Source organism: Manis javanica, chromosome 2, assembly GCF_040802235.1.
Source record: "Manis javanica isolate MJ-LG chromosome 2, MJ_LKY, whole genome shotgun sequence".
In the NCBI taxonomy this organism is placed as follows: domain Eukaryota; kingdom Metazoa; phylum Chordata; class Mammalia; order Pholidota; family Manidae; genus Manis; species Manis javanica.
Window position 1 is genome coordinate 104,657,892 of NC_133157.1, and position 19,525 is coordinate 104,677,416.

Here is a 19,525-nt window from a genome sequence, read left to right on the forward strand (position 1 = left end):
TGCCTTTAAAAAAAGCAACAGTTCCATGTATGAGAAAATGTGAAGAGCTGCTACACAGCCACCTACCTTCTAAGCTGTAATCGATAAATTGGTGGGGATGTGAATCCGTATCTCACACTGGATCTTCCAAGGAGTCAAACCTTCTTGTGCTTACAGCTCACTACATCATGTGCATGGAAAACATTCCAATGCACATTAAGTTGTTCCACATGTAATTATCATCTGAATAAATTCTATTTTAATTTCAGTGATATTTAATCGGTGAGAATAAATGTGCATGAAACATTTTTATGCTCTTAACACTGATTTTTTGCTCTGTAAAGGATAATTTCGGCTTTTTCCCTGTAACGACTAGTTTTGATGTATTTAAAATTTCTAGGAAAACATTTTTATTTTTTAGGGAAAAAAATATTTAGAGTAAGCCTCTAAACCTCATCTGCAAAATAAGAATAATTACAGCAACTTCATCGGATGTCAAGAGGATTAAGCTAACATAAGAGAAGTAAGTACAACAGTGTCTGGCATGTCTAATAAAACATAAGACACTAATAGCATTTATATGTAATATGTCATTATATCATGTAATGGTAACATCATTATTACTGCATTTTACCTTTGTTCACTCAGTCCTCAGGCTAGACCCAGGGAGGCTGGTATTAGTTATTACTCTATTTAGAGAGGAAACTGAGACACATAGATAATAAATAAGGCTATTGGTTTTCCAAGTATTGAAGTGGCAGAGCTTTTTCTTGATAAGTTATTGAGTAAAACCCACATCTTAAAACAACTTCAGAATTACTAATCTATTACTTTCCTTGAACTTTTTTTTATTACCACCCTGCCTTCTCAGCTGGAACACAAGAAATGCGTGAGTGAGAGACTCTCTCTCCTTCATTCATGGTCATTCCAACCTACTGGGGCTTTTATTTCCTAGACACCTTCTACCTTCCACTCTCTTCCTAGGTGAAAGATCACCTAATCTTACAGTTAAGCTTAAATATCTAGCCTTACAATTAGACTTAAATACAGCACTTAGTAAGAAGTCATTAATATTTATTGAAGGAATGAATGAATGAAATAAAACATTAATTTATAAAGAAAAACAAATGACTTGCAGAAAAGGGAGAAACCCTAATTCTTTTTTCTTCTTTTATTTATTTATTTTATTTTCATTGACATATCATTGATATACACTCTTCTGAAAGTTTCACAAGAAAAACAATGTGGCTACTACATTTACCCATATCACTGAGTCCCCTCCCCTTACCCCATTGCAGTCACTGTCCATTAGTGTAGTAAGATGCCACACAGTCACTACTTGTCTTCTCTGTGCTACACTGTCTTCCCCGTGACCTCCCCCACACCATGTGTACTAATCATAATACCCTTCAATCCCTTTCTCCCTCCCTGCCCACCCACCCTCCTTCACCCCTCCCCTTTGGTAACCACTAGTCTCTTCTTGGAGTCTGTGAGTCTGCTGCTGTTCTGTTCCTTCACTTTTGCTTCATTGTTATTCTCCACAAATGAGGGAAATCATTTGGTATTTGTCTTTCTCTGTCTGACTTATTTCACTGAGCATAGTATCCTCTAACTTCATCCATGTTGTTGCAGATGGTAGGATTTGGGAGAAACCCTAATTCTTACACCACCACTCAAACAATGATAGGACTAAAGGAATAGAGAAATGAGAGAAAACTGGGACTAGCTGTGGAGACTAGGAAAAGATGGCATTTGCATGTCAGCAACATAACAGAATTTCTGCTAAATATAATGGGAGTGGTAATCACCTAAAGGAAGTCTGAGAAAGTCACCTACAAATAGAATTTAATGAACTGCTTTCATCATCTAGCAGCATGTCTTAAAATTTTTTCTAGTGAATATCAATATTACCACTTCAATTGCTTATAAACATCTCATTATTTGTGTGCACAGTGATTTATTTCACTCTTACTAACATTTAGATTTCATCAATTTTTGCTATTAGAAAACTGGCATTGGACATCAAGAATTTTTCTTATTTTTAAAGGCAACTGCTTGCAGAAAGGGAAAAGATGATAATCTTCAAAAATTATAAGGAAAAAAGCAAATAAAACCAAGTACATTTAACAAGAAATTAAAAAGCAAAAAAAACTGGAAAGTAGTGGAAAACAGAAAAGAGGACAAAAGAGCAAATATATTATTAAATGAATGTAAATGGCTGAAAGTATCTCTTAAGAGGTTAAAAAAAAAAAAACCTCTGTGTTTGAGTCCAAAGCAACTCAGCTTTATTGAGCTGGGTTCTTTTCTTCTCTGTGCTCTGAGAACATGTGTTGGTTTTTAGGCTTGTAGCAAGATGGGTGCCACAATTTTAAGTATATACCAGAAACAGCAAAATTCAGGTAGAGATAAGAGACCATGGCTCTTGCTCAGAAAAAAGGATGCTCCCCCACCTACCAGCACCCTTCATTTTGGCCAGCACTACCAATGCTCACAGCCAATAGCTAATCAACTGGAAAACATATGGACTCACTCCTAGACCGATCAAACCTTCACCTGAATCACTTAGTGATGTGAGAAAGAAGTGGCTACCTGAACAAAACTGAGGTTTTATTGGAAGTAAAAAGGAAAAACGGATTCTGGTTGGCCAACCAGTGATGATCACAGTACCAGATAAATACTGGCCAAAGGAAAGTTGATATATACTAAATAGACTTAAGCACAAAAAAGAATTACTAAGAATCCAGAGTTGCTTGCTTTCTGCCTGTGGACACTACTGTGTAAGCATCATTGAAGTTCCCCCTCCCACTGCCAGCATGTCTAACTCAGAGTCTCCCAAAGGGTCCGAACAGCTGTGGAAGCTCTTCATCGGAGGTCTGAGCTTTGAAACCACTGATGGGAGTCTGAGGAGCCGTTCTGAGCAACGGGGAGTGCTCACGGGCTGTGGCAGTGAGACCCAAACACCAAGCTGTCGGTCCCTCCCTGCTTCTGACCCATAGATAAGGGAGGAGACACGATGAGATATCGAAGATCCGAAAGGACCAGCCAGGGGACTCGAGGCTTAACAGCACAAGAGTGGTGCTGAGAGGGCACCCCTCATATTTATTGAGCAAATACATGTTAACAACAATAGAATTCAGTGTGGGGGACTTAATACACAATCATTAACTAACTCTAAACTTAATCCTCAGCAGTCCCCAGTCTCCTGGGGTGTGATGTCTTACATGGTATTGAAACAATAGCAAGGGCAATAAGGTCACAGAAACAGTTTTGGTCTTGTTTGTTCTGTTCTTGATCATGTATCAGGAATTACAGGAAAAATAATCAAGTCATATATGATTATACATTTGATTTCTATACTTGATTTATATATTAATCCCACATTTCCCCCTTATTTTTTTAATAAACTGTTAAAGTAGTGGTAGACATAATAAAGATTACAGTTTCTAATAGAAAGCTTTTTAACACAGTTTACCTTTTCATAAAAGATAATCTATATTTTAAATCTCTTGATGTAAAATAAAGATGGGAAGTAGAGTTTAGTGCAGTAGGAAGGGAAGTGTGGGCGGTCAGGTCTGTGCCTATAGACTGGGTATTGATCTTGATATGAGCTAGACAAGGGCAACAAAACAGCCATGGGTGCAGACGATTTCTCTCAAAACTGGGCAGGGGGTGGGTGAGGTTCTAAGTCTCACCTCTGATGACCCCCAATTTCTCACCTGATGGCCCCCCCATGACTGTGCCTATCTTAGGTTGTCCCTCCCTTGAGAAATGTTACCCACCTCTGGCTAACCAGCCATCTTCCAGGGCCATACAGGGAGACGTAAAGTTAGAAAATGAGAGATAAGTAGTATTCTTTGAAAAGGTTAGCTTTTTACTTCTTTGCAGATTTACGCCCCATGGCTTCTATGCCCAGCACTTGTCTTGAGGTATCTTTACCAGCTGGAAGGATTATGATGTACAGTAATTTTAAGAATAAGGCACGAATTCTAGTAAAGGGCTATATTTAGGAAGGAAAAAGAAAGGCTATAGAAGTAGCAAATGGAAGAAATATGAGAAGATTGATTATTTCTTTGACATAACTTCTTGTAGAGTAATGTAAGCATGTATAGGTTTTAACAAACTACTAATTAAATTACGTACACACATTAACAGAACAGGAATACAGATACATAACAAAAGAAGACCTACAATTACTGGCCATATCCAATGAAACCAAGAAAACCAGTTAGGTAACCCAGGCAAATGTGGAATTAATATATAAACTAAGTATAGAAATCAAATGTATAATCATATATGACTTGATTACTTTTCCTATAATTCTGATATGTGATCAAGAACAGAATAAACAACACCAAAAGTTTCTGTGACATAACTACACTTGCTATTGCTTCAATAAGTAAGACGTTGCACCCCAGGAGACTGGAGACTGCCAATGATTAAGTTTAGAGTTAGTTAATGATTGTGTATTAAGTCCCCCACACAGAATTCTACTGTTGTTTTAGAAAGAGAAATATTCAGACAAATGCACTTCCATAGCTGATCATCCATCACTCTTTAAAAGATCAAAACTAAGGATATGTAAAGCATACATTAATCATTGGTTTGCAGTTAATTTTATCATATCGGGGAGTGAAAAGCTCAATTACCAAAAGTTGACTTACACAAACCCTTACTTTTATTAATTTACTTTATATCCCACTCTCCCACAGGATTGCTCTGTCAATGTGATGGTTGGCTAGAATGGATATTTTTACAGTATCAAACTAAACCCTCGTTACAACCTTACATCAACAAAGTAGCCTCCATTATTCTCAAAGGACGACAGAGATTAAGACAGATGATTGGTCAAGATCCTCACTCCATTATTCTTCCATTGTCTAAACAAAATATTGTACAAATGAGATTAAAGATGGTGGCGTGAGAGGTGAGACAGAGGCTTCCTACTAAAGCCGCATACAATTCGAAAATATAGTTGATGCAACTAATCCTGAGAGAGCAACAGGAAAGAGGACTGCACCAGACTGCATACACCTGGACAAAAAGAGCAGACCTCACGGAACTGGGTGACGTATCAAAGCTGTGGCCCATTGGGACCCAAGCCTTTCCCCCACCCCAGATCACTGGCGGGAGGAAGAGAAACGGAGCAGGGAGGGAGTGGAAGGCCTGGGACTGCTGAATACCTAGCTCCGGAGATTTGCTCTGGGAGCAAAAACCTGTATTTCATGGTGCTTTCATGATACTTGCATGATTACGGGATTGGAAAGCTAACACAGGCAGAATTCCTGGAGAGACTGAGATCCCAGCCACTTGTGGAAAGTAGGAATCTATATACGGCTGCTCTGGGGCAAAAGCTTGTAACTGCGTGCTCAGCCCACTGGGTCAGGCAGTGGACGGAGACAGGCATAGCAGCTGGGAAGCTGGAAATAGCTCTTTCCTCCCCCCAGGCACCAATACCGCCCCCCCGTGACCCCCGACATTGCTTCAGGGGCTGAGCAGCTCCAAAGAGTACAGCTTCTGGGCACTAGAGGGCACTATATAAAAATATGAAATGCCAAAGGAACCTGGTCCAGAGTAAATTTAATATAACTCCAGAGAAAGATTTAAATGACATGGACCTTATGACTCTTCCTGAAAGGGAGTTCAAAATAAAAATCATCAACATGCTAATGGAGATACAAAAAGATATTCAAGAATTCAGGAATGATTCTGGTCAGAGAGCCAATCGTTGAAGAGCACAATGGAGGGTATTAAAAGCAGGATAGATATGGTGGAGGAAATGATAAATGAAATAGAAACTAGAGAAGAGGAATAGAAAGAAGCTGAGGAACAGAGAGGAAAAAGGATCTCTAAGAATAAAAGAATATTGAGAAAACTGTGTGACCAATCCAAACATAACAATATTCGCATTATAGGGATACCAGAAGAAGAAGACAGAGAGAGAAAGGGATAGAAAGTGTCTTTGAGGAGGTAATTGCTGAAAACTTCCCCAATCTGGGGAAGGAGATAGTCTCTCAGGCCATGGAGACCCAAGATCTCCCAACACAAGGGATCCAAGGAAGACAACACCAAAACATAATAAAATTGGCAAAGACCAAGGATAAGAACAGACTGTTAAAAGGAGCAAGAGAAATAAGATCACATACAAAGGAAAGCCCATAAGGCTAACATCAGACTTCTCAACAGAAACCTTACAGGCCAGAAGGGAGAGGCATGATGTATTTAATGCAAGGAAGAACAAGGGCCTGGAACCAAGATTACCTTATCCGGCAAGATTATCATTGAAATTTGAATGTGGGATTAAACAATTTCCAGATAAACAAAAGGTGAGAGAATTTGCCCCCCACAAACCATCTCTACTGTCTATTTTGGAAGGACTACTATTGATGGAAGTGTTCCCAAGGTTTAATAGCTGCCACCAGAGGAAATTAAACCATGGTAAAGAAAGTAGAACAGCTAATTACTAAGCAAATGCAAAATTAAATTAACAATCACCAAAGTCAATCAAGGGATAGACAAAGAATATAGAATATACCTCATATATAAAGAATGGAGGAGGAAGTAAAAGGAGGAGAAAAAGAAAAGAACCTTTAGATTGTTTTTCTAACAGCATATTAAGTGAGTTAAGTTAGACTTTTAGATAGTAAGGAAGTTAACCTTGAACCTTTGGTAACCACAGATTTAAAGCCTGCAATGGCAATAAGTATATACCCATCGATAATCACCCTAATTGTAAATGGACTGAATGCACCAATACAAGGACATAGAATCACTGAATGGATAAAAGAACCAGACCCATCTATATGCTGCCTACAAGAGACTTACTTTGAATCCAAAGATGTACACAGACTATAAGTGAAGGGATGAAAAAAGATATTTCACGCAGCTAACAGAGAGAAAAAAGCAGGAGTTGCAGTACTTGTATCAGACAAAATAAACTTAACAAAGAAAGTAACAAGAAACAAAGAAGGACATTACAAAATGATAAAGGGGTTAAACCAACAAGAAGATATAACCATTATAAATATCTATGCTCACAACACAGGAGCACCCATGTATGTGAAACAAATACTAATTGAATTAAAAGGGGAAATAGAATACAATGCATTCATTCTAGGAGACTTCAACACTCTACTCACTCCAAAGGACAGATCAACCAGACACAAGATAAGTAAGGAGACAGAGGCACTGAACAACACACTAAAACAGATGGACCTAACAGACATCTACAGAACTCTACACCCAAAGGCAACAGAATACACATTCTCCTAAAGTGCACATGGAACATTTTCAAGAATAGATCATATACTAGGCCACAAAAAAAGCTTCAGTAAATTCAAAAAGATTGAAATTGTACCAACCAGTTTCTCAGACCACAAAGGTATGAAACTACAAATAAATAATGCACAGAAAATTGAAAAATCCCACAAACACATGGAGGCTTCACAACATACTCCTAGATAACAAATGGATAAATGACCAAATCAAAACAGATCAAGCAATATATGGAGACAAATGACAACAATAATTCAACACTGCAAAATCTGTGGGATGCAGCCAAGGCTGTGCTAAGAGGAAAGTATATTGCAATATAGGCCTACATCAAGAAAGAAGAACAACCCCATATAAGCAGTCTAAACTCACAATTAATGAAACTAGAAAAAAGAAGAACAAATGAGGCCCATAGTCAGTAGAAGGAGGGACATAATGAAGATTAGAGCAGAAATAAATAAAACTGAAAAGAATAAAACAATAGAAAGAATCGATGAAAGCAAGAGCTGATTGTCCGAGAAAATAAACAAAACAGATAAACCCCTAGCCAGACTTATCAAGAAAAAAAAGAATTTACTCACATAAACAGAATCAGAAATGAGATGGGAAAAATCACTACAGGCAGCACAGAAATACAAAGAATTATTAGAGAATACTATGAAGAATTATATGCTAACAGACTGGACAACCTGGAAGAAATGGACAACTTTCTAGAAAAATACAACCTTCCAAGGCTGACCCAGGAAGAAACAGAAAATCTGAACACACCAATTACCAGCAATAAAATTGAACTGGTATTCAGAAACCTACCTAAGAACAAACCTCTTGGACCAGATGGTTTCACTGCTGAATTTTATCAAACATTTAGTGAAGACATAATACCCATTCTCCTTAAAATTTTCCAAAAAATAGAAGAGGAGGGAATACTACCAAACATTCTATGAGGCCCACATCACTCTAATACCAAAACCAGGCAAAGACACCACAAAAATAGAAAATTACAGACCAATATACCTGATGAATATAGATGCAAAAATACTCAACAAAATATTAGCAAACTGAATTCAAAAATACATCAAAAAGATCATCCATCATGATCAAGATGGCAGGGATGCAAGGATAGCATAACATTTGAAAATTGATCAACATTATCCACCACATCAACAACAAAAAAAAAGGACTAAAACCACATGATCAGCTCCATAGATGGTGAAAAAGCATTTGACAAAATTCAACATCCATTCATGATAAAAATTCTCAACAAAATGGGTACAGAGGGCAAGTACCTCAACATAATAAAGGCCATATATGACAAACCCGCAGCCAACATTATACTTAACAGCGAGAAACTGAAAGCTTTTCCTTTAAGATCAAGAACAAGACAAGGATGCCCACTCTCCCCACTTCTATTCAACATAGTACTGGAGGTCCTAGTCACAGCAATCACACAACACAAACAAATAAAATGCATCCAGATTGGCAAGCAAGAAGTTAAACTGTCCCTGTTTGCAGATGACATGATATTGTACATAAAAAAACCCTAAAGAATCCACTCCAAAACTACTAGATCTAATATCTGAATTCAGCAAAGTTGCAGGATACAACATTAATACACAGAAATCTGTTGCATTCCTATACACTAACAATGAACTATCAGAGAGAGAAATGAGGAACACAATTCCATTCTCAATTGCATCAAAAAGAATAAAATACCTAGGAATAAACCTAATCAAGGAAGTGAAAGATCTATACTCTGAAAACTATAGGACATTCGTGAGAGAAATTAAAGAAGATACCAATAAATGGAAACACATCCCCTGCTCATGGATAGGAAGAATTAATATTGTCAAAATGGCCATCCTGCCTTAAGCAATCTATAGATTCAATGCAATTCCTATCAAAATACCAATAGCATTCTTCAATGAACTATAGAAAATCATCCTAAAATTCATATGGAACCACAAAAGACATTGAACAACCAAAGCAATCCTGAGAAGGTAGAATAAAGCAGGGGAAATTACACTCCCCAACTTCAAGCTCTACTACAAAGCCACAGTAATCAAAACAATTTGATACTGGCACAAGAACAGACCCATAGACCAATGGAACAGACTAGAGAGCCCTGATATAAACCCAACCAAATATACTCAATTAATATATGATAAAGGAGCCATGGACATACAATGGGGAAATGACAGCCTCTTCAACAGCTGGTGCAAAACTGGACAGCTACATGCAAGAGAATGAAACTGGATTATTGTTTAACTGCATACACAAAAGTAAACTTGAAATGGATTAAAGACTTGATTGTAAGTCATGAAACCATAAAACTTTTAGAAGACAACATAGGCAAACATCTCCTGAATATAAGCATGAGCAACTTCTTCCTGTACCCATCTCCTCAAGAAAGGGAAACAGAAGCAAAAATGAACTCATAGGACTACATCAAACTAAAAATTTTTTTTTGGCAAAGGATATCATCAACAAAACAAAAAGGCATCCTACAGTATGGGAGAATATATGTGTAAATGACATATCCAACAAGGGATTATCATCCAAAATATCGCAGCACTTTTTACAATAGCAAGGATATGGAAGCAACTCCAGTTGTAAAAAGTGCTGCGATACTATTTACCAAGAAATGGAGGCAACCTCAGTGTCCATCTGTAGCTGAATGGATAAAGAAGATGTGGTACATATACACAATGGAATACTATTCAGCCCGTAAGAAGGAAACAAATCTTACCATTTGCAACAACATGGATGGAGCTGGAGGATATTATGCTCAGTGAAATAAGCCAGGCTGAGAAAGACAAATGCCAATGATTTCCCTCACTTGTGGAGTATAACAATGAAGCAAAACTGAAGGAACAAAATGGCAGCGGACTCAGAGACTCCAAGTATGAACTAGTCGTTACCAAAGGGGAGGGGTGTGGGAGGGTGGGTGGAGAGGGAGGGAGAAGGGGATTGAGGGGTATTATGTTTAGTAAACATGGTGTGGGGGATCACGGAGAGAACAGTGTAGCACACAGAAGGCACACAGTGGATCTGTGGTATCTTACTATACTGATGGACAATGACTGCATTGGGGTATGGCTGGGGACTTGATAATTTGGGTAAATGTAGTAACCACATTGTTTTTTCATGTGAAACCTTCAGTAAGAGTGTATATCAATCATATCTTAATAAAAAATATATTGTACAAGTATTTCAAGAAAATACTCATTGGCAAATTGCACTTTCTGATTTTTTAGGAAATACTGACTGTCATTACCCTAAGAATAAATTATTTTCCTTTTTTCAGTGCCATCAATGGATCCTTCCTCAAAAAACTTCTCTTACTCCATTATTAAATAGTTACCTCTTTTACAGATGGTAGAAAATCTTTTAAAGCAGCCTATACAGGTTGTTTTGGTTTGCCAAAAACTTTTCAAATGTCTTTTAGTTTTGCACAACAAAATGAATTATACACTGTATTGCAATCTCTGCAAGACTTTCCAGGTCCTCTCAAAATTGTTACTGACTCTGCTTATGCTGCCTTTTCTGTTCCTCTATTAGAAACTGTGGTGTTGGGCACCGTACCATCCCCTATTAACACTTTATTTTCTCAGTTACAGGCATGCATCCATCAGCATCTACACCCCTTCTTTATTACTCATATACGATCACACTCTAATCTACCAGATCCTTTATCATGCAATAATGATAAACTAGACAAGCTTGTTTCCTTAGTTAATCACTCATCGACTCAATGCTATCATAACCTGACTCATGCTCCCTCCTTTACTTTACAAAAACGTTTTTCTCTCTCTGCATCAGAAGCTCAGAATATTTTAAATTCTTGTCCAACCTGTTCTCAAATTAATTCTCCTCATTTACCAGCTGTAACTGCTCCCAGGGGAAAATGTTCCAATGCCCTATGGCAAATGGATGTTACTATTGTTCCTGAATTTGGAACTCTCAAACATGTTCATGTTTCCATTGACACTTATTCTTCTGCTTCGTGGGCCACGGCCAACAATCTCATCATGTTATTACTCATCTTTTAAAAGCGTTTGCAGTACTGGGTGTTCCTGCCACCATAAAAACTGACAATGCTCCAGTTTACCTTTCTTCTAGACTAAGAAAATTCTTTCAGTTATATAATATCACTCATAAAACAGGCATTCCTTATAATTCTACAGGTCAAGTTCTAATTGAACATTGTCATCTTATTTTTAAGCATTGCTTATTAAAACAAAAAGGGGGATCACTCCCCAATATGATAAAATTAACTGCAAACCAATGACTAATGCATGCTTTACATATGCTTAATTTTGATCTTTTAAAGAGTGATGGACGATCAGCTATGGAAGTGCGTTTTTCTGAAAATATTTCTTTTTCTAAAACAAGAATAGAATTCTGTGTGGGAGACTTAATACACAATCGTTAACTAACTCTAAACTTAATCCTCGGCAGTTCCCAGTCTCCTGGGGCGCGACGTCTTACGAGGTATTGAAACAATAGCAAGGGAAATTAGGTCACAGAAACTTGTTTTGGTCTTGTTTGTTCTGTTCTTGATCACATATCAGGAATTAGAGGAAAAATAATCAAGTCATATATGATTATACATTTGATTTCTATACTTGATTTCTATATGAATCCCACACCAAGTGCTCCAAAGGCCTTGGCTCTGTCACCAGTGCCACTGCGGGGGAGGCGGGCACAGCCATGGATGCGAGGCCACACAAGGTGGATGGAAGAGTTGCAGAACCAAAGACAGCTGCTTCAGAGAAGAGCCTCAAAGGCTTCGTGCCCACTTAACTGTGAAGAAGTTTTTTTTGGTGGCATTAAAGGAGATAATGAAGAACATCATCTAAGGACTATTTCAAACAATATGGGAAAACTGAAGTGATTGAAATCATGACTGACTGAAGCAGTGGCAAGACGGGCTTTGCTTTTCTAACCTTTGATGACCATGACTCCATAGACAAGATTGTTATTCAGAAATACCACAGTGAAGGGCCACAACTGTGAAGTAAGGAAAGCCATATTTGACCAAGAGATGGCTAGAGCTTCCTCCAGCCAAAGAGGTCAGAAGGGTTGTGGCAACTCTGGTGGGGGTCGTGGAGGTAGTTTTGGTGGAAACAACTAGGGTCATGGAGGATACTTCAGTGGTTGAGGTGGCTTTGGGCACAGCCAAGGTGGTGGGGGATACAGTGGCAGTGGAGACAACTGTAATAGATTTGGTCATGATGGAAGCAATTCTGGAGGTGGCAGAAGCTACAATGAGCTCAGCAGTCACAACAATCAATCTTCAAATTTTGGACCCACAAAAGAAGGAAGCTTCAGAGGCAGAAGCTCAGGCCCCTATGGTAGGGGGAAGCCAATACTTTGCCAAACCAGGAAACCAAGGTGTGGTGGGTCCCGCAGCAGCGGTAGTTAGGGAAGTGGCAGAAGGTTTCAATTATTGCAAGGAAAGAAGGATTAGCAGGAGAGAGAGCCAAAGAAGTGACAGGGAAGCTACAGGTTACAACATATTTGTGAACAAAGCCAAGCACAGTGGTGGCAGGGTCTAGCTGCTGCAAAGAAGAAATGTTTTAGACAATACTCATGTGCAAGGGCAAAAACTCAGGACTGTGTTTGTAACAAACTGTTTAACAGGTTATTTTAGTTTCTGTTCTGTAAGTGTAAAGCATTCCAACAAAGGGCTTTAATGTATATATATATATATATATATATATATATATATATATATATATACGTATTTTTTTGCACCCATGCTATTGTTTGCTGAATGTAATAGTCTGATCATGATGCTGAATAAGTGTGTCTTTTTAAATGTGCTATGTAAAGTTAGTCTACTCTGAAGGTATTTTGGTAAACTACCCCAACAGAAGTTTCAGGGTGATGTCAAGTTCCATTTGAAATTTATTTACAACCTGCTTGGACACAGAAGCCATTATCTCTAGAAATCTTGTTGTAGTTTAACAGACTTATGAGGTTGTGACATGGAGTTCCATTAAAAGGATCACCCAAGCAAAGTCATAGAGTTTATTTGGCTATTAATATGATTGTTGGCACATCTTATGCAATATATCTAAATTGAATTACAGTACTAGATAAAATTAGAGATGGGAATGAAGCTTGTGTATCATCCAGTTGTCATGTGTAATGAATAAACAATTTAATATTTTCTTGAGAAAAATATCAAGAGTTGATTTACTTCATGATAAATTTACCAAAAGTTCTGATGCTCATAAATCTAAAAACATAACTTCAAAATACAAGAGGATTCAAGATGGCAGCATGAGAGGTGAGACAGATAACTCCTCCCAAAACCACATACATTATGAAAATATAGTTAATACAATGAATCCTAAAAAGAGCAACAGGAAAGAAGGCTGCACCAGACTGCATACACCTGGAGAACAGAGCAGACCTCATGAAACAGTGTAACATACCAAAGCCTTGATCCAGAGGGACCCAAGCCTTTCCCCCTCCCTAGTCACTGGCGGGAGGAAGAGAAACGGAGTGGGGAGCAGGTGGTAGCCTAGAACTGTTGAACACCATGCCCTGGAGATCTGCTATGGGAGCACAAACCTACATTGCATGGTGCTCTGGAGATTAGTGGAGTTGGAAAGCTAAGACAGGCAAACACTTGGGGAGACTGAGATTCCAGCTGTTTATGGAGGAAAGGGATCCACATCTGGCTGCTCTGGGACAAAGGAAAGGTGGGTGGTCTGAGAGGCTTCCTAGCATCAAGAGGGCTGCTGAAGGGCTGGGGTTTGCATGGAGCTTACTGCGCTGGAGAAGGGAGAGGTGGACTAGGTTGTCTGCACACGCTCTGCCCAGCAGGTTGGGAACTTTCAGGGGCTTCAGATGCTCCATCCTCCGAGCTGCCTACTCAGCTCCAAGGCCCCTCACTGTAATACGCATCCTGCTGTGCCTTCCTACTGGCCAGCTGGCACCAGCTTTCAAACTGGCAGTCCCTGTCCGGGCATCAGGCCAGCCAGAGGGAAGCCCCACAGATGGCAGCTACAGACGCAAAGCACAGAGGCTTAAACTTGGGTGCCAGCCCACTAGTTCTGACAGTAGAGAAAGGCACTGCAGCCAGGAAGCAGGAAAAAGCTCTCTCCTCCCCCCAGGCACAAGCGCCACTCCCCTGTGATCCCGGACACCACTCCAGGGGATGAGCAGGTCCAGGGACTACAGCTTCTGGGCACTAGAGGGCACCACATACAAATATGAAACATCAAACGAACCTGGTTCAAACAAAAATATCGCAAACACCAGAAAAAGGGCAAAATGAAACTGAACTCACCAACCTTCCTGAAAGAGAGTTCAAAATAAAAATCATAAACATGCTGATGGAGGTACAGAATAACTCAGGGATGAATTTAGGACAGATATTCAATCATTAAGAAATTCCATACCTGAAATGAAACATACAATGGAGGGATTTGAAAGCTGATTAGATGTAGTAGAAGAGATGGTAAGTGGAATAGAAATTAGAGAAGAGGAATATGAAGAAGTTGAGGCACAGAGACAAAAAAGGATCTCTAAGAATGAAAGAATATTGAGGGAATAGCATGACCAAACCAAATGGAACAATATTTGCATTATATAGGTACCAGAAGAAGAAGAGAGAGAAAACTGGATAGAAAGTGTCTTTGAAGAGGTAATTGCTGAAAACTTCCCCAATTTGGGGAAGGAGATATTCTCTCAGGTCATAGAGGTCCACAGATCTCCCAACATAAGGGACCCAAGGAAGACAACACCACAACATAAAATAATTAAAATGGCAAAGATCAAGGATAAGGACAGACTTTTAAAAGCAGCTAGAGAGAGAAAAAAGATAGCATATAAAGGAAAACCATCAGGCTATCATCAGACTTCTCAACAGAAACCTTATAGGCCAGAAGGAAGTGGCATCATATATTTAATGCAATAAAATAGAAGGGCCTTGATTCAAGAATACTATACCCGGCAAGGTTATCATTTAAATTTGAAGGAGGGATGAAACAATTTTCAGATAAGCAAAAGCTGAGAGAATTTACCTCCCACAAACTACCTCTACAGTGCATATTGGAGGGACTGCTATACATGGTAGTATTCCTAAGGCTAAACAACTGTCACCAGGGGAAATAAAACCACAGCAAAGTAAAACAATTAATTATGAAGCAGATACAAAATCAAATTAACTACTCCCAAAGACAATCAAGGGATAGACAAAGAGTACAGAATATGATACCTACTATATAAAGAATGGAGGAGGAAGAAAAAGGAGGAAAAAGAAAGAACCCTGAGGTTGTGTTTGTAATAGGATACTAAGTGAGTTAAATTAGACTGTTAGATAGTGAGAATTACCCTTGAACCTTTGACAACCATGAATCTAAAGCCTGCAACAGCAATAAGTACATATCTATCGATAATTACCCTAAATGTAAATGGTCTGAATGCACCAATCAACAAACATGGATAAAGAAACAAGACACAACTATATGCTGCCTACAAGCGACTCACATCAAACACAAAGACATATACAGACTGAAAGTAAAGGAATGGAAAAAGATATTCCATGCAACTAATAGGGAGAAAAAAGCAGGAGTTGCAGTACTTTTATCCAACAAAATGGACCTCAAAGCAAAGAAAGTAACATGAGACAAAGAAGGATATTACATAATGATAAAGGGGTCAGTCCAACAACATGATATACTTATTATAAATATCTATGCACCAAACACAGGATCACCTACATATGTGAAACAAATACTAACAAAATTAAAAGGGGAAATACAATGCAATGCATTTATTTTAGGAGATTTCAACACACCACTCACTCCAAAGGAGAGATCAATCAGACAGAAAATAAGTAAGGAGACAGAGGCACTGAACAACACATTAGAACAGATGGACTTAACAGATATCTACAGAACATTCCACCCAAAAGAATCAGAATACACATTCTTCTCAAGTGCACATGGAACATTTTCAAGAATAGATCATATACTAGGCCACAAAAAGACCCTCAGTAAATTCAAAAAGACAGAAATTGTACTAACTAGCTTCTCAGATCACAAAGGTATGAAACTAGAAATAAATTACACAAAGAAAATGAAAAAGCCCACAAACACATAGAGGCTTAATAACATGCTTCTAGATAATCAATGGAACAATGACCAAATAAAAATAGAGATCAAGCAATATATGGAGACAAATGACAACAATAATTCAAAACCACAAAATCTGTGGGACGTAGCAAAGGCTGTGTTAAGAGGGAAGTATGTTGCAATACAGGCCTACCTCAGGAAAGAAGAACAATCCCATATGAACAGTCTAAACACATAAATAATGAATCTAGAAAATGAAGAACAAATGAGGCCAAAAGTCAGTAGAAGAAGGGACATTATAAAGATTAGAACATGAATAAATAAAATCAAGAAGAATAAAACAATAGAAAGAATCACTGGAAGCAGGAGCTGATTCCTCAAAAAAATAAACAAAATAGATAAACCCCTACCCAGACCTATAAGGAAAAAAAGAGTCTACACACATAAACAGAATCAGAAATGAGAAAGGAAAAATCACTATGGACACCACAGAAATAAAAAGAATTATGAGACAATACTAAGAAAAATTATATGCTAACAAACTGGATAACCTAGAAGAAATATACAACTTTCTAGAAAAATACAACTTTCCACAGCTGACCCAGGAAGAAACAGAAAACCTGAATAGACCAATTACCAGCAATGAAATTGAATTGGTAATCATAAACTACCTAAGAACAAAACCTCTGTACCAGATGGTTTCACTGCTGAATTTTATCAAACATTTAGTGAAGACTTAATACCCATCCTCCTTAAAGTTTTCCAAAAAGCAGAAGAGGAGGGAATACTTACAAACTCATTCTATGAGGCCAGCATCACTCTAATACCAAAACCAGGCAAAGACACCACAAAAAAAGAAAATTACAGACCAATATATCTGATGAACATAGATGCAAAAATAGTCAACAAAATATTAGCAGACCAAATTCAAATATACATCAAAAAGATCATCCATCATCATCAAGTAGGGTTTATTCCAGAGATGCAAGTATGGTACAACATTTGAAAATCCATCAACATCATCCACCACATCAACAAAAGGAAGGACAAAAACCACATGATAATCTCCATAGATGCGGAAAAAGCATTCGACAAAATTCAACATCTATACGTGATAAAAACTCAACAACATGGGTATAGAGGGCAGTACCTCAACATAATAAAGGCCATATATGACAAACCCACAGCCAACATTATACTTAACATGAGAAGCTGAAAGCTTTTCCTTTAAGATTGGGAACAAGACAAGGATGCCCACTCTCCCCACTTCTATTCAACATAGTACTGGAGGTCCTAGCCACGGCAATCAGACAACACAAAGAAATAAAACGTATCCAGATTGGCAAGCAAGAAGTTAAACTGTACCTGTTTGCAGATGACTGATACTGTACATAGAAAACCCTAAAGAATCCACTCCAAAACTACTAGATCTAATATCTGAATTCAGCACAGTTACAGTATACATTAATACACAAATCTTTTGCATTCCTATACACTGATGAACTAGCAAAAAGAGAAATCAGAAAAACAATTCCATTCTCAATTGCATCAAAAAGAATAAAAAACCTAAGAATAAACCTAACCTAGGAAGTGAAAGACCTATACTCTGAAAACTATAAGACACTCATGAGAGAAGTTAAAGAAGATACTAATAAATGGAAACACATCCCATGCTCATGGAAGGGAAGAATTAATATTGTCAAAACGGCCATCCTGCCTAAAGCAATCTACAAATTCAATGCAATCCCTATCAAAATACCAAAAGCATTCTTCAACAAACTAGAGCAAACTGTTCTAAAATTCATATGGAACCCGAATAGCCAAAGCAATCCTGAGAAGGAATAGAATAATAAAGCTGGGGAGATTATGCTCCCCAACTTCAAGCTCTACTACAAAGCCACAGTAATCAAGACAATTTGGTACTGGCACAAGAACAGACCCAAAGACCAATGTGACAGACTAGAGAGCCCAGATATAAACCCAAGCATATATGGTCAATTAATACACGATAAAGGAGCCATGCACATACAATGGAGAAATGACAGCCTCTTCAACAACTGGTGTTGACAAAACTGTGCTGCTACATGTAAGAGAATGAAACTGGATTTTTGTCTAACCCCATACACAAAAGTAAATTCAAAATGGAGCAAAGACCTGAATGTAAGTCATGAAACCATAAAACTCTTAGAAGAAAACATAGGCAAAAATCTCTTATATAAAAACATAAGCAACTTTTTCCTGAAAGCATCTCCTCAGGCAAAGGAAATGAAATAAAAAATGAACAAATGGGAGTACATAATGCTAAAAAGCTTCTGTACAGCAAAGAACACCATCAGCAGAACACAAAGGCATCCTATGGTATGGGACAATATACTTGTAAAGGACATATCCCAGAAGGGGTTAACATCCAAAATATATAAAGAACTCACACTCAACACCCAAAAAGCAAATAACCCTATTAAAAGATGGGCAGAGGATATGAACAGACACTTCTCCAAAGAAGAAATTCAGATGGCCAACAGGCACATGAAAAGATGCCCCACATCATTAATTATTAGGGAAATGCAAATTAAAACCACAATGAAATACTACCTCACACCAGTTACCATGGCCAACATAGAAAAGACTAGGAACAACAAATGCTGCCAAGGTTGAGAAGAAAGGGGAATTCTCTTACACTGCTGGTCGGAATGTAAAATACTTCAACCATTGTGGAAAGCAGAAAACTAAAAATAGAAATAACATTTGACTGAGGAATTCCTTTCCTAGGAATTTACCCTAAGAATGCAGGATCCCAGTTTCAAAAAATACATATGCCCGCCTATGTTTATCGCAGCACTACTTACAACACCCAAGAAATGGAAGCAACCTAAGTGTCCATCAGTAGATGAATGGTTAAAGAAGATGTGGTACATATACACAATGGAATATTATTCAGCCATAAGAAGAAAACAAATCCTACCATTTGCAACAACATGGACGGAGTTAGAGGGTATTATGCTCAGTGAAATAAGCCAGGCATAGAAAGACAAGTACCAAACGATTTCACTCATCTGTGGTGTATAAGAACAAAGGAAAAACTGAAGGAACAAAACTGCAGTAGAGTCACAGAACTCAAGAATGGACTCACAGTTGCCAAAGGGAAAGGGACCGGGGAGGGTGGGTGGAAAAGGAGGAATAAGAGG

General features: G+C 38.1%; 1 pseudogene; it reads left to right on the plus strand.

Annotated features, from left to right (window-relative positions):
• The first annotated feature begins 1,486 nt into the window (after window positions 1–1,486).
• Window positions 1,487–12,909, plus strand: LOC108398448 (heterogeneous nuclear ribonucleoprotein A1-like 2; annotated as a pseudogene).
• The last annotated feature ends 6,616 nt before the right edge of the window (window positions 12,910–19,525 follow it).